General features: G+C 38.6%; 1 protein-coding gene across 1 annotated transcript in view; it reads left to right on the top strand.

Annotated features, from left to right (window-relative positions):
• Nucleotides 1–22,153, top strand: part of LOC131030598 (syntaxin-32) — a 66,493-nt gene that overhangs the window by 33,606 nt on the left and 10,734 nt on the right. The window lies entirely within an intron of this gene.

Here is a 22,153-nt window from a genome sequence, read left to right as displayed (position 1 = left end):
AGTGACAAAAGATATCTCCCATAATAATTATTTTTTTTGGAAGGCATCCCGGATGGATAAAAATTTCAATGCCTTAGTCAAATTTTGCTTCAGGATTGGTCCAGTGACAAAGAAGAAAATTTCCTGAGTTCTGAGTTTGAGATTTTCCAGCCGCATATCACTTTCTCGAATGGTCTCCTTTTCAAGTAAATCAGCAGTTACAAGGAAAATTTTGCTTCGTATTTCTTTAATCTGCTCTTCTGCCTCAATACTATATGCCTTTACTCTCTCCAAAACTTCACTTTGTGCAACCAATGCCCAATGCTATGCGTTAAAATCATATGCTGCCCCTGCTGCAATTATCTTTCCATCAATCAATTCCTTCTTAGGAGTGCCTTTCAATACTCTAAGGCATGGGATAATTCAGTCCTGAACATCATGAAGGTCTGCCCATGCTTCTGCCATGCTTGCAATTCTGGAGAGTAAAAAGGAAGTTTGTCCATATGTCAGCATCAATTTGTCCATGAATGTGGTTGCCTCTCCCCTTTTGCTTGCCATCCATTCTTTAGCTTCTCTTGTTGTCACCTGTTCTTCCTCAAAATTTTTAGTTGCTTCTTGTGAAGGATTCAAAAGTAGAGTTGTTGCATCGCCTTGGTTCAGTGGCTTGGTCAAGTGCTGAATGTATTCCTTTAGGCACTCAATTTCCTTATATTCTCTTTTCTTTCCAATCTCTTTGTCTAATCTCGCAATCATGGAATCAATTGAATTGTATAAGTCTTCCACCTTTTGACCCTTTGTACTTGGTCCCAAGTCAAAAGTGGTGATCTTGTATTCCTGAGGAGAAATATCCTTCATTGCCTTGTCCACCTTGGGTACATCAATCTGGACTATAAGGCAGCCTGTTTCATCTCTCTAGATTGTGGAAAACTTCCTGGCAGGCTTCTTTGCAGCAACCTGCCCTAGTTTGGCCAAGAAATCCGCTGTGTCATCTTCTTCCTGGACTACTTCCATAGGTACTTCAATGTCTTCCTCTTCCTAATTACTCTCTTCACATGGAATATCCTGACCTCCTCGAAGAGTGGAAATCATTCCCTCTTGAAATTCATTGCCCAGAATATCCATTTCATTATCCGATTTGAGTATCTTCGTGCCTGTAGGGGATGGAGGTTCTTCATCTTCTTGATGGACTAACATCGCATTTCCCTAATGGATTGGAGAAGGAATTTTTATTTCATCAAGTGGTTGATCCTTAATAATCATTAGGCTGTCCAATTTCCTAGTTGTAGCAAAATGGGATGGCTCTAATCTCTATTTCTTTTGAGCAAGTTCCTCATTCACGACTTCCTTCCCCCTTGATCTTGAAGGGTTATCAACTGCTTCCTTCCTTTTTCTTGAATTGCTGCTTTCGACTGTTCTAGCACTTTGAGATGCCCCTTCCTTCCCATTTTTCATAGGGAATATGTTGGAGTCTTGTCCAATGATACAGGCAACTGAGAGTGCCCAGTTGGAAATGCAATGGTATCCGTTCACATTTTATAGAGATAGAGAAAGAAATATTTGCTTTGTTCTTTGGAAGCTCTGATATGTCTCCAATTGTCTAAGGAATTCAAGCAAGATCATTCTATTGGTGGGATAAATCGGAAGCCGATATAGACATTTGGTAAATCCCTGAACTCTTATGTATGTGCATCTAGGAAATTGGATAAACCGGGATCGATACTTGCTTATTAAATTTTTGGCCTTTGGAGTGAGCCTCTGATGGGTTCCTCCTTGTAATGTCACAGTGATATACATTAAGAATGCATCATTTACCCGCTTGAAGTGGGCCTTCTTGCTCAACTATGGCTGTGGATAGTAGTCATAGGACTTGAACTCATTTTTGCCATTGCCTACTGTGCCTCTGCAAATCAGTCTTGTATATTTGTAGTTCCTTGCTAGCAGGTAGACTATGTAGGAGCTCATGTAAAAAGACTTCGTCCTTCCCAAATTCTTCAGCTGTTCGTTCAGGTTGTCGCTGATTATTTGAGACCAATTGAACATTTTAACTCCAAAGGTGATCTCATCAATAAAATAATACATCCATGTTTCGAATGGCGCACCCGGAGGGCTGCCCATTACTCTATTCAGCAATAAAATGATATCACCATAGTCTTCTTTGAAGTCAGCACAAAATAGTTTCTTCAACACCTTCTTGAGACTGGGTCTTGGCTTTTGCAGCCATGACTTATTAACATTTGTCGCACAAAGTTCGGGCTGATCTTCATAAAGTCTTCTGGTTTCCTCAGTTTTATATGAAGTCCTGTTGTAGCTCGGAATCCTGAATGCTTCCTAAATGGCTAATTCTCCAAGATGAGCCAAGACTCTTCCATTTGGCGCAACAATTTCTCTCTCTTGGGCATTGTAGTGTATGGCACATTCAACCATAAGTTCTGCACATTCCATAGATGCTGGAAATCTAGCTGCTTGGACGATGCCATTTCCCATCATCCAGCAAGCAATAGGTGTTGGCAAAAATCCATTTTACCCATACATTCTCCTTCTAAAATCTTTGAAGTCTACGTGCCCGAGGTTGGTATCTGTAATGTTTTTCCATTTGGAATTGATTTTTGATTCCAGCTGCAATCCTTTACTGGTGAACTCCATCTGGGCTTTCCTCGAAGGTCCTCCTTTGGTGGTCATTGACCTGCAATACACATGAAAATTTGACATTATTTTTGAGGAAATTGAAGATTCTAACTCTGATTTTTGGACCTTTTACTTGAAAATTTCACTTTCAGCCTGCCAAAAAGCTAAATTTCTGTGAAAAATCAGACTGAAAATGGACGAATTTGGCTAACTTCTTAGCAGATTTTGAGAAATAAATGATTAAGACAAGAATTCAGTCAAAAACATGGATTTTTGAACTTTTGGAATTTACTTTTGACTGAGTTTGGCAAAAATTTGCCTTCAATTCTGAAAATTCTGTCTTTAAGCACTTTATTCTCTGGAAATTATGTCCTCCACTTAGAAAATTTTACTTATTCTCTGTCTTCCACTTCGAAAATTTACTCTTTCTTCAAAAAAATTTCTTCAAAAATCTATCTTTCATAACCTCGAGAGACAAAGAAAAACCCTTTGCAATCAAACTTTCAACCTTCAAACTTGATAATGAATTGAAAGTGACAGGGTGAATAGATATAGAGTTGAAGAGTTCGAGTTTTTAGAAACTTCATGTTTTTTTGTTTTTTCGTTTTAATGTTTTTCTTAGGTTCATCGAATTTGGCTTTGTTTTATTTCTTCCAAAATGGAAAGTTTTTACTCTTCACGCAAGGTGCCATCTTTAGCGAAAATATGAGTTGGCGAGGAATCTTCTAGACTCTTCTCTCGAAATTCCAAAATTTTCTAAGTGAATTGAATTTTTTGAAATTTTTTCTAATTGTTGGATATTTTAAAAAAATTTCTAACTTTTCCAAACCTTTATCTATGGTGAATTTATCCATGTGCTTGAAACACTTTCCCATGTTTTGGCGGATTTGGCACATCATTTTGCTAATTTGTTCTAGGCGAACTTATTATTTTCCAAGCCATTTGCCATTGGTGGCATGGCGAACTTCATTTGAACATTGTTTTTTTTTTCTACTTCCCTTTGTGAACTTCACCTTGTCTAAGCCAATGCCATGGCAGACTTCATGATTATTTTGCCATCTTTCTCTAGTCATGTCGGACTTGACCATCCAAGGCGGACTTCATTGGTTCATGTGCCATGCCAAATCCTTCAAGTGTTTGGGTGGAGTTTAACATTGTTGTGCCACCTTCCAAATGCTTAGGCGGACCTCATGTTTGATTTACAATTCATTAAGTGTCTAGGGTGGACTTCAAGTACTCTTGGACATGGCCGACTTTGCTCTTTATTTGCCATTTATACCTTGGGCGGACTTCAAACCTTTAGCGCTAGACATTGTCTTCTATATGTTGAGTGGACTTGACACATCTTTATGCCATAACCTTTCCTGACCAAGGTGGACTTGAACATAGCTTGGACATTCTTCTTACCCTTCATGTGCCATACTCTCCTTTGCTCGTGAGCGGACTTTAAGGTTGGCCGGACATTCCTTGCTCTAGGTGGGTGGACTTCAAGATCTCTTGGACACTTAGCCTTGGGCAGACTTTATGAGTCTTGGATATTCAACCTTTGGGCAGAGTTTGCAGTTGCTTCGCCGTTTCTTCTTGCCTCCTTCCTTGGGCGGACTTTGCCTTCCTTGTGTCGTTCTCTTCCAAGTTCTTGGGTGGACTTGATTTCTGTTTGGACACTCTGACCAAGGCGGACTTCACCTTGTGTCGGACGTTGTCATCTTTCATGCCATGGCGGACTTTGCAGTTTGCATGTTGCCTTAAGACAGTCTTTGTCTTTGGTCAGCCATCTTCACATTCCTCTTTTAGCAGATTTGTCTTCACGTTGGACATTTTCTCAACTGCCAGGGCGGACTTGGTGAATGGTTTGGACATTGCACATGCCTTGTCTTAGATCATTGGACATAGCCAACTCCATTTAGAAACCCTTTGTGCCACAAACACGTAGACGAATCTTCTTGATTAACCATTCATGTTTATTCGAAACATCTGGAACAAAGCCCCATTTGGAGATTTTACCCTGCTTTTTAGACTTGGAGACATAAATTTTCATTCTAAGGATGGGAACATTATCGCCATGACCGGAGGGACCTCCAATCCTAGGTCAACTTTCAAAAAAGCTGAAAAAAGCAAAAAGAAAAAAAAGAAAAAAACAGGCCAAAAAAGCTACTTCTCGGATTGGTCCCAAAATGCCAAAAATAAAAAAAGCAAAAAAAGCAAAAAAAAAGCAAAATTCATTAAAAATAGGAAGGTGTCAGAATTGGCCCTAAGCAATCGCGATCTTTGTCCTTTGGGCCTTCTGAGTGCTTCTGTGATATCCAGACATGATTTTGAGCATGATTTCTCCACTTGACCCGGGATGACTCTCAAAAACCTTGACTCCAAACTCTCAAAGAACAATGGGCTTATGGAACTACACAGCTAAGACAAAACCCTAAAAAGAAAACTACTGGGGTTCCCCATTTGCAATGGGGCGATGTGTGAAATAGGTCACAATAGAACATACTTCCTTTTTGCTCTCCAGAATTGCGAGCATGGCAGAAGCATGGGACGACCTTCATGATGTTCAGGACAAAATTATTTTGTGCCTTAGGGTGTTGAAAGAAATTCCTAAGAAGGAATTGATTGATGGAAAGGTAATTGCAGCAGGGGCTGCATATGATTTCAACACATGGTACTGGGCATTGGTTGCACGAAGTGAAGTCCTGGAAAAAGTGAAGGCTGATAGTATTAAGGCTGAGGAGCAGATTAGAGAGATTCAAAACAGGATTTTCCTTGTAACTGTTGGTCTACTTGAGAAGGAGACCACTCAAGAAAATGATATGCAGGTGGAAAATCTAAAGCTCAGTACTTAGGAGATTTTCTTCGCCATCACTAGACCAATCTTGAAACAAGATTTGACTAAGGCATCAAATTTCTTGGCCATTCAGGATTCCTTCCAAAACTAGGAGTTGGAATGGGAGATTGCTTTTGCCACGTGTGTAGATGACTTGCACGGATTGGAATTCAAGGTGAATATGTTGCCACATGTCACGATGGAAGAGGTCAGCCCGATCATGTCCAGGTTCATTGAACATACTATCACTCAAGAGGATAAGGATATACCTTCCTAGGAGATAGCTCCTTACACCACTTGTCCTTCATGCATATGTCCTTGATGCTATTTTGGGAAACCCTAATTAGGGTTGTTATGTAGAAGTTGAGAAAGCCAACTTCACAGACCCCGAAGATCACCTGCATGCAAATAACCTGTCACAGAAAGAAGAGATGGAGACAAACAAGCAAGGGTGCTCTGAAAGCTGAAAAATGTATTCATCCGAGAGAGAGATAAATTACAATGATGAATCCTTATAAAAGGATATTGTGCAACCCTAAAAGAAACCCTAATAGGTAGACATTTAATAATTAATATAATTATTAAATGTCACAAATGCAAACTAAAGTGAAATCTTAAGAGAGGAATAAAGGTAATTTAATCAACATGATTAAATTAAAACCTTTACTCTAACACCCCCCCTTAAGATGAGCAAAAGTGCAGTTACAAACATGTGCAAGAAAGCAAAGGTAACTACAATGCAAGAAAGTAAACTTGGGTCCCGGCAACAAGGCCTGATCAGGTACCCAATTACAACCAAATCTCTGTAAAGTGGAGAAACAGAGAAAACCTCATGGGAAAAACTCTACTCCAAAAAGAGATGAAAGAAATAAATGCACTAATAACATAAGGATAGGAGGTGGCAATGCAAGAAAGTAAACTTGGGTCCCGGCAACAAGGCCTGATCAGGTACCCAATTACAACCAAATCTCTATAAAGTGGAGAAACAGAGAAAACCTCATGGGAAAAACTCTACTCCAAAAAGAGATGAAAGAAATAAATGCACTAATAACATAAGGATAGGAGGTGGATAACATGATACCCCCCATAGACAACTTCTATCATATAAGTACATATACAATGGTCTCCATAGGAGAAAAAGAAAGAGACTAGAAGCCCCCCCCACAATGAAGAAACTCCTGTCGCACATATGGATGCCTGAGGTAGAATCCAAAAAGAGATCCTGAAGCGGCATATAATATTCCTCCCCTTGGGAAGAAATGGATCCAAAGGACGAAGATGAAGAAACCCTGTGAAGAGAGAAGAATCAATCTGTCTCAAGATGTGTGCCATAATAGGATGCTGAAGAATCCCTCTGTCTGAACTGAAACAAAAGATGTCAAATCCAAACTGAACTGAAGACTCAAAAACTGCAACCTCTGAATGCACAGATGATGGTGGGCTAACAGCTGGAATATGGCTGTCAACAAAGAGGAGCTGAAAATCCTCAAAGTAATCCTTCAAGTCTGCAATATAGGACTCTACAAACAAAGACGAAATGCCTGCAAGATAAGAATCCCAAGTAGCCATGTCTGAAAGATGTATGATGTCCTGCTTAGCTGAATCAATAGGAGCCAAAGAAGAGGCAATATCAAACTGATCATGAACAAAAGGAGATGATGTTGATGCATATATAATCTCAGTCTGAAGAGTAGGAACTGTGAGACAATCCTCTGATTCATCGGAATATGTAAGGGTGTCTAAATATTGAAGTTCCTTCAAAGTAGCATGATCAAAAGGTGTGTTATCTCTCCAACCAATGGGTACAAGACAATCTGAAGCAGGATCCTTTGGGAATGGAGAAAGACTGGGGTCTCCATAGATCTCCCAAAGACGTGTCCAAAGTGAGTGAGGACAATCAATGCCCGATATAGCCCACACAGTGTCAGAATCAACACTAGACAAAATAACTCCTACTATGTGATTTCTAATGATATCCCAAGCTAGTTTTCCCTCTAAAGTTGCTGGTTCAGGTATGAGATCATACAAATAAGGCAAAATATTAAGCCACCTACAGTGTGTAAGTATGCCCTTTGCCCATGACTCATAATTACCCCGTTCTAGAAATACAACTGAAGGGTGAGTAGAAAAACCCATGATAACTCTTCAAATTAACAAATCTGAGACTAAATGACTTTAATACTGATAAAGCAGATCAAATGAAGCCATCCCATGCAAACAAATTATTTCCAAGTCTGAAACGTCCAAGTAAGTGACAGATGTGTGAAAACACAAAGTACTGAATAAAATGTACCTGGTGCAGATTCTGGAAAAATACATGATAGATCTGGAAAGAGCACAGAACCACCTTTCCGACGCCTATTCGCTTTCGAAAAACGGAGTCCGTATGCAAAAGATATGGCTCCTGGAGTGCAAAAAACTTGTTCTGACTTCGACTGGCAAAAAACACTACAAAACGGAAAAATCAGAAAAAAAGATCTCCATCTTTCAGATCGGGCTCGGAACCAGCTTTCCAACGCCTATTTTCATTCGAAAATCCGAGCTAAAATGCCCGAGTTATACCCGATTTAGTAAAACTGCTCCAAAAAAGCCCAAATAGGCCCTTTAAGCCCTCAAGGGCTTAAAAAAAATAAGCCCCTGGTCCTCTGGGTGACCAGGGGCAGGCGCAGGAGGCGGCGGCGCGGGGGCGGCGCTGGGGCGGCGCGGCTGGTGGCGGCTGAGCGCGGGGCTGCGCGTGGGCGGGTTACCGCCAGCGGAGGTGGCTGCCGGATGGCCGCTGGGCTGGGCAGTGGCTGCGCCCAAAATTTTTTAAAAAACTGCGTTTTTTTGATTTTTTTGATTTTATTTTTTCGCCTCGGTTTTCGTGCCCTAGGGCCGTACGGCCTTGGGGCCAAAAAAAAATTTGCCTCCTGGTGCAACTGTGTCCAAATCGGACGAATTTTATATGGAAATAGGGGTTTTTGGGCGCTACGAGCTCAACGGTGAGGTCCGTTTCGGCTCAAAGTGCACCGAAAAAAAAATACCCCTATTCCAAAATAAAAAACAGAAGACACACAGATCTGATGCAACCAAAACCTGAAAATCAGATCTAACCCTCGTAGCTCCAAATTCTTCAGAAGACAAACAGGAAGCAGCAGGTCTGGAGCTCTGATACCATGTAGAAGTTGAGAAAGCCAACTTCACAGACCCCGAAGATCACCTGCATGCAAATAACCTGTCACAGAAAGAAGAGATGGAGACAAACAAGCAAGGGTGCTCTGAAAGCTGAAAAATGTATTCATCCGAGAGAGAGATAAATTACAATGATGAATCCTTATAAAAGGATATTGTGCAACCCTAAAAGAAACCCTAATAGGTAGACATTTAATAATTAATATAATTATTAAATGTCACAAATGCAAACTAAAGTGAAATCTTAAGAGAGGAATAAAGGTAATTTAATCAACATGATTAAATTAAAACCTTTACTCTAACATGTTATGTTTTAATCTCGACCGTTGATCTAGATCGATCTCGACATTTCATTTGTTTTCCGGAACTCTATATAAACTCCTATTCTATCATCTTTGAAGCCTTATTGTTATCACGTGGTTGCATGGTTGCATATTTTCTTCAACATAGAATAGATTTGCTTAGAGTAAATTTGCTTTTCAAAGTTTTTAGATGAATGAAGGATTTGATAATATAGATTTGTGAAACAATTGCTCATACTTTCTTTGAATAAATGATTTTTATTCAATGTGTAAAGTTAGCCTGAGCTTATATTGTGGATGCTTTAACTTCTACTTTGGATAAATATTGTTCATTGGACGGTATTGTTCACAATATGAAAATCTCAAGCACAACCTTAGAATATTGCACTTGCTTTGTGTAGCTGTCCTTAGTGTGGTGAAGCGAAGTGTTGTTATTGGTTTCACCTAATCTTTATTGTCTCTTGAGTTCTTAGGAGTAGCATAGAACTTCTAAACCCTTCTCCTTTTATCCTTTTTGAAGTCCAAAATTGAAAATCCAAAAAAAAAAGAGATAGCAGTTATTGTCAAATTCGTCTAATTCCTAACTTGTGATTGGTATTAGTTGAGCGTAAGCCCCCCTTGTATTTCAGCATACATAACCAATGAAGCTATCCAACATAAAGTTGCCCGTTTGCACATATAAACCTTGGAGTCGTCGTGTGGTCTTCTTGCAATCTTGGCACACATAGTGATTTTGTTCAAGAGAGGGTAGAGTGTCCTTGACATTTTATTCTAATGTTTGGTGAATGATAAAATGTATACCAATACCACTTGAAAGGAGATCTATAAGAGCACTTATGGCCAGGCAAGAAGGATACGGATTCTCATCAAACAAGGCACCATTCTTTGATGGAACAAATTATGTCTTTTGCAACATAAGGATTGAAACCTACTTGAATGCCCTAGAATATGATATTTGGCAATCAGTGGTGAATGGCTACACACCCCCGTCAACTCCCCCAATGGATCAAGCCGAGAAGAAAGCAATTGAGAACAATGCAAAAGCCAAGCATACAATTTTGTGTGGATTATCCGATTCTAAGATCATAAAAGTTATGCATTGCAAATCAGCTAAGGACATGTGGAATAAGTTGAAGAATATCTATGAAGGAGATGATAAAGTGAAGAAAGCAAAGTTTCAAACCCATCAAAGACAATTTGAAAGCCTTAAGATGAAAGAAGAGAATATAGCCTTGGTGAAGACAATTTGCTTCATGTTGATGAGATCGTGGACACAATTAGAGGACTTGGTGAAGAAGTTTGAATCCATAATTGTTCAAAAGATACTAAGGTTTTTGCCTTTAAGCTTTGATTCCAAAGTTTTCTCAATTGAAGAAATTATTACGATTAGTAATTGGTAAAATATTGGATAATTTATTTACAAAGATCAAAAGATCTTATAGAGCTTACAAAGACGATGTTTCTAAATAAGAAACAATCGTAAAAATAGAAAGAATCTAATATTACAAGATATTTACATAATTAACCATTAACAATAAGAATATAACATGTTCTAACACCCTCCCTTAATGGTCAATCTGTCAACAACACCAAGCTGCCCCCTGAATTTGGCAAACTTATCTGGGTTGAGAGACTCGGTGAGAATGTCTACAGTAACATACTGCAACTGAACTGATCCGTCTTCAACAAGCTTCCGAATAAAATGACAATGAGTGTTCACATGCTTGGTTCGTTCATGGAAGACGTGATTCTTGGAAAGTTTGAGAACTCCTTGATTATCATAGAACAAGGGAGTCGAACCTGCTTGAGATATTTGCATATCCGCAAGCATCCGACGAAGCCAAACTGCCACACAAGCTGCCTTAACTGCTCCTCGATACTCTGCTTCCGTCGAGGAGAAAGCCACTGCCTGTTGCTTTTTGCTAGTCCATGTGACGACACCAGATCCGAAACTGAACACATACCCAGATGTTGAGTTCCTGTCATCAACCGAACCTGCCCAATCTGAATCTGTGAAACCACTGAGTCTAGGATCGTGACTCCTAGTGTAAAGAAGTCGATAATCAGAAGTGCCCTTCACATAATGCAGCACATGCTTCGTTGCTACCCAACGATCAGCCTTGGGGGCTGTCATGAAATGTGAAATGTAGCTCACTGCAAACCTGAGATCAGGTCTAGTGGTAGTGAGATGGATGAGATTTCCCACTAGTTGCTTGAATGTTGTTTCATCTAGAGGAGGAGAATCGGACTTGGCTGACAACTTTAGTCTTGTCTCCACAGGAGTGGAAGCAGGTTTGCAATCCTGCATTAGAAACCTGTTAAGCAAGTTCCTGGCATACTTAGACTGAGAAATAAAAAATGCTACCATCAGTCTACCAAACCTCAACACCTAAACAATAATGGAGAAGCCCCAAATTTGTCATGTCAAGAGCCTTGCACAGGTCTTGTTTGATTTCTGCAATCAAATGTGTTGAACTGCTAGTAATGATCAAGTCATCAACATAGACAACAAGAAAGAGAACATCATTACCAGAGTGTTTGATATACAGATTAGTGTTAGAAGGGCTATGCTGAAAACCATGAGCAACCAAGTACTAATCAATCTTGATGTACCATGCTCGAGGAGCCTGTTTGAGTCCATAGAGTGCTTTCATGAGTCTACATACTTGATGTTCTTTGTTGGCAACCTTGAAACCAAGAGGCTCCGTCATGTAGACTTCTTCCTGCAACTCACCATTGAGGAAGGCACTCTTAACATCCATCTGATGGACTTTCCATCCAAACTGATGAGCTGCAATAGCGAGAAGAAGACGAATTGTACTCATCTTGGCAGTAGGAGCAAAAGTCTCCTCATAATCAATGCCCTCTCGTTGTGTGAATCCTCGAGCAACCAATCTGGCCTTGTATTTATCCAGGGTACCATCTGCATGATACTTGACCTTATTTGCAACTAATGGGCTTCTTCCCTTGAGGAAGATCAGAGAGAACACAGGTGTTGTTCTTCAAAAGGCTCTGGTATTTTGTGTTCATTGCTTGTTCCCATTCTGGAATCTATTTTGCCTCTGCAGATGTCTAAGGCTCATAAATACTATGAATGTTGGCCATGAGAGCAAAATTGACTGTAGACTATTATTTGCTCTTGTTTCTGGACGATCTACCCTCAATGAGCTCATCAGGACGAAGATCACTGATGGTCTTAGCCCACCATTTAGGTTAGAGAGTAGAAGATCCAACATCAGATGCAGGAGGAATAACTGGAACTGGAGGTGGAACATGATTTGAAATAGGTGGAAGATTAGCGTCATCTGGAGGAAATTCAGGTAGTGCATCATCAAATTCAAAATCTGCATCATCCCTCCCATCAGGGGAGCCAAATGGAAGATGGACACCTAAATCAGAAGCTTTCAAAGGTTGATCCTCAGAATTCTACTTAGACGAGGAAAGTTGAAAAGGTCCTCGTTCTTCATCAAAGACAACATCATGACTGAAGATAAGACGATCAGTGTCTACATCAATCAGTCGGTAAGCCTTGTGGTTGTCACTATACTTGTGAACATAAGCTTTTGACTCCTAGAGACCAACTTGGAGCGCTTGGCATTTGGAATCCATACATATCCTAAAGAGCCAAAAACTTTTAGATGACTGATCCTAGGTTTGCGACCAGTCTAGGCTTCCTCAGGTGTGTTCCCCTTAACGACATATGTAGGAGATCGATTAAGAAGATAGACTGCAGTAAACACTACTTCTGCCCAATATTTCTTAAGAACATTCCTGTATTCCAACATTGACCTAGCCATTTTTGTAATGGTGCGGTTGCGACGTTCTACAATGCCGTTTTGTTGAGGGATGTATGGTGTGGTTAACTGACGTTTTATCTCATGTGTATCACAGAAAGTGGAGAAAGCAGTAGAACAAAATTCCCCCCCATTATTGGACCTAAGAGTAATAATAGAACAACTAGACTCTTTTTCTACCAAGGCCTTAAATTTCTAAAATACAGGAAACATATCTGATTTTTGTCTAAGAAAGTACATCCACATTTTATGACTGAAATCATCAACAAAAAGCAAGAAATACTTGCATCCAGTAACAAAAGGTTTATTCATTGGACCACATACATCAATGTGGACCAACTGTAGTACCTTAGAGGCTCGCCATGAGTCACCATCCTTGAACGATGTTTTGTGCTGCTTCCCAGTCTGACAAGCTTCACAAACTCGCTGATTCTGAGTTTGAATTTCAGGTATGCCTGTTAGTGAAAAATAGGTTAAGATATGCTAGTTTTTTACAAAATGAAACAAGTGTGTACTACTTTATTTTGGTGTTCCAACTGCACTAAGGAATGAGCTAAAGATGGTATTTTTAAATGCTTCTAGTCTGTAACAGCAAAAGAGAGAGACATCTCATCAAAAGGAGAAGTATTTTTATTAATATTCAAACATGTGTCCCACACAAAGAGCTGTGAGACTAGCTACATGCATCAGGTGCAGAAAAGAAATACACAGATATGTATGCATAAGTACAAAAAATGAAGGGAGCATGTTGAGAATGGAACCAGTCATTGCCTGAATGACTGGAACGGTTGGAGTAGACTCGATGTTGCCTTTGTCTTGCTGCTTCACCCTGGTCCGTATCTGCTTTCCTTCTGGTATCTGCAAAAGAGTTAAAATATACAATGTGTTAGAACATTTGTTCTAAGCAATGGCTGACTACATTCCTAATGTAATGTCCCCTTTTTATCAAATGCCCTAGTTTGCCTAAAAGTCAAATTTCCAAGGAAGTAGGAGATGGAGTAGGGTTATGTACCAACTTAGATCACCTCAATTGAGGTCCTGCAAACATGTTAGATAATCATTGAAATATAATTAAACAAAACATTGTTAGATATACTAAGTAAAACATAGATCTCATTACTAGGATTTAGGAACATTAACTTGATTATAAGATAAACAAAACTTAATGATGGATCTCAACCATAGGGAGACTAAGACAAAGGGGTAGGTTAGGGTGCCTGAATGTTCCTCTACCCTAGGCCCAAGAGCAGATCTCTGTCCCTCTTGGCCCCATGGGACCATTCAGTCACTACCATGGGGTGGCGTACCTAGTGAGGAATCCTGTAGCCGTTCCCCTCACCATACTACCTTCATCTTCTGCCCTATAATATGAATTCTTTAACTCCCATAGCCAATCATGATAGGGAAGTTCGGATGACTGCAGTAGGGTGTCCTGAGGATCCTTCCCTCCGAAGCCCAAGGGCAACACTCCTTGTGCCCCCTTGGCCTCATGGAACCATTCAGTCACCACCATGAGGTGGCGTACTTCGGAGAGGACCTCACCACTGTTTCCCCTCCACATTTATTTCTTAATTATGGTTGACAGTATTAAACAACATATACAGATTATGCATTATTGCCTTAATTCAGTATAAGAGATTATATGATCACATATAAAGATTATGCATAGTTGCCCCTATTAATACACTCAAAATTATATGAACATATGATTTCTTAACTAACCCATATGCTGTTCAAAGAGTAATTCAAGTAGTCATTATCATATCGTTAACTGATATTCTTTTCATACCAGATCGCAGATAGATTATTAATATATGTTGGCTCTCGATATCTGAAGTTGTCTGGCTTTTTCCGATGATGATTTGAGTCTGATTTCTTTCATCCCCCCTTTTGAATTGCTAAGACGATCTTTTTATATCCTTTTTCCATGCTAGAGAGTCATGCTCTTTGACCGCTGCCTATTCATAGTTGACTTTTGCTAAGAGATGCCTTGTTTGATTGAATTGTTTCTCTTAATTAACTAATAGTTTGTGAATAGGATCGTTGCACCATAGGAAAGGAAAGGTGGATCCCCTAAGGCTGATGATAATTAACAAACCCTACTGTATGTTATAGGTGATCAAAGCACATTGTTTGATTTTATAAAATTGTTAAGTCTTACTTTGTAAGACAATTTTATATTCAGATTTGCTGATAAGGGATGTCAGATCGGGGGGCATGATACCTAACATGTGTACTAATGCATGCATAAATATATATAATCCCTACATGAATCAGATGCGTATAACTAGCGTCACAGAGGGATCTCAAAAGGCAAATATCAAATCAAAGGAAAATCACCATACATATGCATATTTTTGCTAACATGTTTGCTTCATGTGCAGGATTAGGAAAAAGGACAGCTTGCTGGTCATAAAATTCACAAATGAGTGGGGATAAATGAGGCTCTCACAAGGGTTGAGCCCAGCTCATATGAAACAATAGCAAGGTCTCATACAATTAAGTCATGTCAGAGCTGGTGATAGAGAAAGAGTAACAAAACGCAAGTATGCGATCACATGATCAGCAAATAAGCACGAATGAAGGCTGTCCTTTCTAAAGGACGTGGACAAGGTATTTGCGCATGCTAATGAGATATGCAGTGCATACTTAACGATGTACACTAAGTATAGAAAATGCAACATTCAGTTTTTCAGACTCAGTGGGCAGCGAATAGTAAGGATACAATGCATTTTCAGAATCATAACGAAGACATTTTCTAACGCAATGCAAGATACCATTAAACACAATTATAGAAGGGATGCATATAATCAAAGATAAAATCACAATGATCAATTTTTAGAGGCATGCAATCAGTTTTCAGTAATGATACAGTAAGTCCCTATGACTAGATGCAGTTGTAGGATACAGTCATAAGATTTTTATTTTTGAGATAAATCATGAAAGGAACAGTCACAGCAGATTCAGAGATGGCAAAATCAGTCATGTCAAAAAAGAACATCATAGCAGCAATGAATTTTCAGTGTTCTGGGTTAATACTAGTGGCCGAACAATGATGGAAATACATCAAGCATAAGGTGTTATGACATAAGCAACCATCAACGTTGAAGATATGATAATCAAGGATTTTCAACCATTACAATATAAGCCTTTCAGATATGAGCTGAATGTGTAAAGAATTGCTAAATGCCATTATCTTTTCTTTTTTTGAAATCCAAATGAGATAAAAATGAAGAGAAGCATCATCTGCTTTTACTAGAGCTACTGGAGTTTTCAGAAAATGAATATTTTTGTAACAGTTTCAGGCATAGACCAATTTTCGAAAAGCAAAAGGAGGGTTTATAATGCTTTTTCCACCATTTTCAGTCCATAGAGAAAATCAGAACCAAAACAGAACAGATCGAATTAAATGGAAACAGAGGGAAAATCGCCTGAAGCAGCCATTAATGGCCAGCACACAGCAATATTGTTTTCACATTTTTTTTCAGTATTTTTTTTAGAAAAATTTGATTAAACCATTATTTTCGAAAGGAATTATGCTCAGAAAATTATTTTCAGAATTGAGAAAGATCAAATTGCTAAATGAAGACAGAGGGTTTCCAGTATTTTCTCAGAATAGGTGGAATATGCAGAGATCAAGCCACGGTCAAACATAGTGCCCAGCAAGAAGATCACGTTACAGTAGAGATAAAAAACGAAAATGCCCAACAAATGCAGAAATCCAGGAAAAGCAATCTCACGCATTGCTTTGTCAAACAATGGTCTTTTCATATAAACAACTATAAAGGCATAATTTTCGTATAATGAGAATTCACAGGTGATAAGGCTTACCACGGCAGTCTGAAAGTCTGCATTATTTTTTGCAAAAGGCCCATTCGAATCTTTGAAAGCTGTGAAATACGCCTAGTTTCCCCCCTTTAAAAAGTTTTCAAGAAATCAGACATGGCAGCGCCCAGCAGAGAAATGCCAAGGAGGAATCAAGCCCAGCACACAAGAAATATCATAAATATGCCTTCAAATCTGTCGGATAGTCACAGTTCTTTTCAACCTCCAAACCCCTCATGGCGGCACCCCGACATTTCTCAGAAAATCGTGCACAGCAGCAGAGATAAGTGTCGAATGCCAAGGAGGGGCGAAGAAATTCGCAAGTTTAAACTACCAGCGTCAACAAAATGTGCCCAGAATCAACAAATGCAAAGAAAGGAGATCAGGCTGCAAACGCCCCATAGGCCCAGCACTTAGAATTACGCCCAGCAACAGCAAATGACCAATTTTCCTCCTTTCATGCCCAGTCCAAACCCTAGCGGCGCCCAGCAGAGCTTCCAAGTGAAGTTTCCAAAAAATCGAATGCAAAATGAGGAGTGAAATGAGAGTTTTAGGGTTATATTTCCCCTAAAAATATCATCGAATTGCCTTAAGGCATGTTTGCCTTTGCATTTTTATTTTTCTCCTTTCTATGCCACGTGAAATGCAAGAGACCATCTAATAAGCTATTAGCATGCTTATTAAGTGATTTATAATATCACTTAATACTTTATTTCATCTAATATCTTATTAAGTGATATTATAAATCACTTAAGAAATATGTATTTTTTAAAAAAATAAATGTAAATGAATGCATCTTCATTAAAATGGTCTAAAATACCATTACCCAAATTAAACATCTGTTTTTCCCTTTTTATATTTAAAGTAAAAATGTAATAAATATAATAAAGAAAATTATTTATTAAAGTGAAAAAAAATAGAACACTTTATAAAATATATTTTCTAAATTACATTTATTATTTAATAAATAAAGTTAATAAAATTATCTTATTAAAGTGATTTATTTTATTTATCACTTTAATGAAATAATTTTATTGTTTTTATGTTATTAAAATCTTTACTTTAAATATATAAAAATAAAATCAAACAAATGTTCAATTAGGTAATGATTTTTTTTAAATCACTTTAACAGATATTTATTTTCATTTATTAGGAGGTCAAAGAGAGATATTTTTTGCATTTATGAAGGCTTGCAGGCCTGTCAGGGATATTTCAGAGTCATTTATGATGCATTTAAGGGCTATTATGGTTATAGTATGGGTGGCTTGACTTTTTGGCTCAAGTACATTCCCTTTCAGACATGTTTTGGGCCCTAAAAGTGGGTTTTTTGAGTCTGCTCGACCTAAGAGGAGGAGGTGGAGTCTTTTTGACTGCCTTGGCAAAAGCATATATTCTAGAAGACTTCATTTTTTTAGGGGGTTCTTCTTCATTCATCTTTTTAGCAGACTGTAATTTTTGAGTTCTCTCTGCAGGAAGGAATGTTTTTGTAACACATTTTCAGGAATTATAAAGCTTGGTGATACCTTTTTGGCAGGGATAATAGCTTGGCTTACCTCTCTACTTCTCATCTTTTCTGTTATTGTGTCTTTAGTGTTAGTCAGTTCTTTGTGGTTGGCTTTTTGCCCCCCTTAAAATTGCACTTTCTGTTGATGCCTTATACAGAAATACATATGTTCTTGCAGGTCATAAGCTGTGTTTTTTAGTAATTACCAGTCTTAGGTTGTGAAAGGAGTTTTTCCTCTTAGGACTGTGATTATCCAGCCTTCTTATGAAGTATTGATGCAAAGATCATGGGTTGTTGGTTAGTGTAAAAGAGCTTTATTATCACTGTTATACTGTGTATCTTTTGCTTAGTTGGATTTCAACATATCATCTGGTGCAAATCACCTTAGATTTAGATTTCAGTTTTACATGTTCTCCTCCTTACTCTTTTCCCTGAAGAAACTGTTAGTTTAGGTGCAGAATTTAAAAAGAACCAGCTTACTCTGGAGGTTCACTCCAATTTTTAGGCAACCCGCAGGCCTAGGAGGGTTCCCATGTGTCACAAGCCTGCTGAGTTGATAGCTTAGCAAACAGGGGTGCAGGTTCAAGTGATAACAAGGCCATGTACTAAATCTTCCCGAACAAGCTGAGCAAGGTAGTGAGTGTTTAGGTGACCACATCGCTAAAGCCAGAGACTGTTGATAGAGGAGGATTTAGCTACAAAAGCATGCTCAAGAGAATCACTCGTATCCACAAGTTTGTATAGACCATGATCCTCGATGCCAACAACTATAGTAGTGCGAGATGCACGATCAACAATCGAACACTTGTGTGAACTGAAGATCACATCAAGCTAAGGAGAATGTCGCATGATCTGACTCACTCGGAGTAGGTTTAGTTCCATGCTAGGAATGTAGTATACATTGAGGAATATAAGATTCCTCCCACCAGACTGTATCTGAACGTTGTTCTTGCTGACAATGGTATACTCTTCACCTCCTCCAAAAATGACTAAATCAGTATAGGGAGAGAAATCTGTAAACCAATCACACCGATGAGTGAAATGTCGAGATGCACCAAAATCTATATACCAGGCAAAAGACTTCACATGGTTTGCAGGCCTTTTAGCCATGAAGGCGTAAAAGGCAGACTCTTTCTGCTTTGTGTGCTCAGCGACATTGGCTTTAGGCTGAGACCCTCCTTGCTTTCGTTGTTCAGAAGCCGAACGATTGTGACAATCCTTGATCATTAGTAGTTGCATTGAACCTTCTTCGTCTTCGAACCATCCTGAGACTGACTGGAGCCCTCTTACTGAGATGACTGAGATTTGCCTTTATCCTTGTGAAAGGATTTGGCTACAAAGGCTTGTTCTGAGGAGGACAAAGTGGCACTGCTACCAAACTGTTGTTTCCAACGATCCTGTTGTAGAAGTTTGGTGCATAAATTTGGAAATTTCAGATCAACATTCGTTGAGGTAATGTTGAGAGTTTCTATGAAGTGCTCATAGGATTTAGGCAAACTCTTCAAGGTTATAACTACCATATCCTCTTCCTCCATTTTTGACCAATAGCTTCAAGATGATCTTAAATGTCCTTAATCTTCGTGAGATGCTCTCGTACGGACATACATTGATCCATCATGATAGAGAACAACTGGTTCTTCAAGAAGAACGCTAGACTTTTGTCGGACATCTCATGCAATTCCTTTAGGTGCTTCCAGATATCTGATGCTGACTTGCCAGAGGGAATTTGAGGCAATTGGTCATCTGTGACGGAGAGCTTGAGAAGCATGACGGCTTCCCGATTGCGCTCATCAAACTTATCTTGATCTTTTCTGGTTGTGGTAGGACAAGACTCTTTTCCGAAAACAAGATCATCAAGACAAACATATTAAAAAATAGTAAGCATGCGTTGCTTCCAAGTGTTATAATTCTTGTTGTTGAATCTTTGACTACCTTCCAACATTAAGTTGGTCAATGACTCCATTTTGTACGCTTTTCGAGGCACAAAAAACACGAAATTTTGAAAGGTGAAAAGTTGAAGACAAAATCTGAGGCACGGATCCCAATGCAAAAATAGAGGCAAAATCAGGTACAAACTTTGAAAAATACGAAGTATGGATGGCACGAATTTTGAGAAAAAAATTCGGTTGACCCAGAAATCCTCGCAAAAAACCCACAAAGAATATGTAGGTGAAATTTGATTTCGACTACAAAATCTGAGGATTTTGATAAAACCCTAGTTGGTTGGATCCATGAGCAAGGTTGTGAAAAATCATGGAAAAAAGTAGATCATAAAGAGAAATCCGCAAAACAAAGCCGCCGTCAGAAAACACATGCCGCAATTTTATTTTATTTTTAAATCGCACAGAAAAGAATCGCCCCGAAGAGTAGGAGTGGCGGAAATAAAAAATCGCGAAACGTAGATATTGTTGCATGCAGAGACAAAATGGCATCGTAGAGAAATAAAAAGACGACATGGCCGTTGTGCTGGAGGTCACGTAGGTGGATGGAGCCGCAAAACCACGAAAAATGCCCTAAAACACGAAAAAGGTCAGAAAACCGCTAATTTTTTTTCCTTTTGTGTGTCGTTGCAGAATGCTGACCAAAGAGCCCCACGATTTAAATTGTGTCAAACACAGAGGAAGAAATGGATGCAAAAACCTGAAGATCGTGGGAGATGAAAAAAGAGAGCCAAATTGCGGGCAAACAGATCTAGAAATCACACGATGAGGGCTCTAGTTTGCAAAAATGAAGTCACAAAAAGAGAATGGCATTGTGGCTAGTAGAAGAGAAACCCACGAACTAGAAAAATTCACCCAGAAAAATTTGAAACGCAGAAGAAACTTTTTTAAAATTCCTTTCAAAATTTTTGAATTTTTTTTCTTCTGACAATTGGTAAAATATTGCATAATTTATTTACAAAGATTGAAATATCTTATAGAGCTTACAAAGATGATGTTTCTAAATAAGAAACAATCGTAAAAATAGAAAGAATCTAATATTACAAGATATTTACATAATTTACCATTAACAATAAGAATATAACATATTCTAACAGAAATGAAAGATTTGGATACATTGACAAAGGATGAGTTGCATGGGATTCTTATTGCCTATGAAATGAGGATTGAAGGCAAGCTATCAAAAAGGTAGGCAACTTTCAAAGTGTTAAGGAAAAGAATAAAGCATATGAACCAATTGATAGCTCAAGCAATGAAACAAATGAAGAAGATCACTTCATGAGAAAGCTAGAAAAAGGATTTGGGAAGTATCAAGGTAAGTCACCATTCAAATGTTTTAATTGTGGTAGAATTGGTCATTTTTCTTTTAAGTGTCCATAGGGTAAGAGTGAAAGCAGCAACGATGAAGAGGATCACTACATAAAGAAAGGAAGAAGGTATCAACAAAAGAAGGGCTACAAACAAGGTCGATATGAAAAGAAAAAGAAAGATTTTTGTGATTACAAAAAGAATCTTTATTCAAGGAAAGATAATAGCTCATCGAAGGAAAGTAGTGAAAAATATTCAAGCAGTGATGGTGAAGAAATACTTGGCAATGGAAGTAAAGGATGATAAAGATGAAGAGAAAGAAGAAAAGGAGGCGTGCGATGAAGATGAAGAGGAAGTAGATCTTGAGGAAGAACTCGACTATGCTTACAAAGAAAACGAGAAGCTCAAGTAAAAAAATTCAAAAGTTACAAATTCAAGAGGTTAGTGAAAGTTAAAAAAAGTTGGATAAAATGATTGTAGATATGAAAGTTCAATTAGAAGAGGGAAAATATATTGAGGAGTTTATAAGAGATCAACATAAGGCAAAGACGATTGTGAAAAATTGGAGCTTGAAATTGTCTCCTTAAGAAAGGAATTGGAGAAATCTGTTGAACAATTGAATCAAAGCTTGATGTTTGGCAAAAGCACCAAAATATTGGATGGTATCATCAATTTGCAAAGGTCACCGTTTATTAAGACTGGTCTTGGTTTTGTTGAAGATCAAAAGAAGACAAGCTACATCAAGGCTCTCAAGAGTTCCACCAAAAGGGATGACAACAAGGAGAATAAAGTCCCACAATAGAACAATCTACCTCCAAATGGAAACAAGGACAATTTTAGAAGGCCCTTTCATCAAAGACAGCCACATATAACTAGGCTCTATC

This window comes from Cryptomeria japonica, chromosome 8 (genome assembly GCF_030272615.1).
Source record: "Cryptomeria japonica chromosome 8, Sugi_1.0, whole genome shotgun sequence".
Taxonomy (NCBI): Eukaryota; Viridiplantae; Streptophyta; class Pinopsida; order Cupressales; family Cupressaceae; genus Cryptomeria; species Cryptomeria japonica.
Note: the sequence above shows the minus strand (reverse complement) of the source record. Positions and strands in the feature narration are given on the sequence as shown.